This window comes from Arachis ipaensis, chromosome B10 (genome assembly GCF_000816755.2).
Source record: "Arachis ipaensis cultivar K30076 chromosome B10, Araip1.1, whole genome shotgun sequence".
NCBI lineage: Eukaryota > Viridiplantae > Streptophyta > Magnoliopsida > Fabales > Fabaceae > Arachis > Arachis ipaensis.
In genome coordinates, this window is record NC_029794.2 from 118796341 (window position 1) to 118796554 (window position 214).

Here is a 214-nt window from a genome sequence, read left to right on the forward strand (position 1 = left end):
GCTACAGAACTCGAAATGGCGCGCTTCCAATTGTGTTGGAAAGTAGACATCCAGGGATTTCCAGCAATATATAATAGTCCATACTTTGGCCAAAAATAGATGACGTAAACTGGCGTTCAACGCCAGTTTTCTACCCAAATCTGGCGTCCAGCGCCAGAAAAGGATCCAAAACCAGAGTTGAACGCCTAAACTGGCACAGAAACTGGCGTTCAAT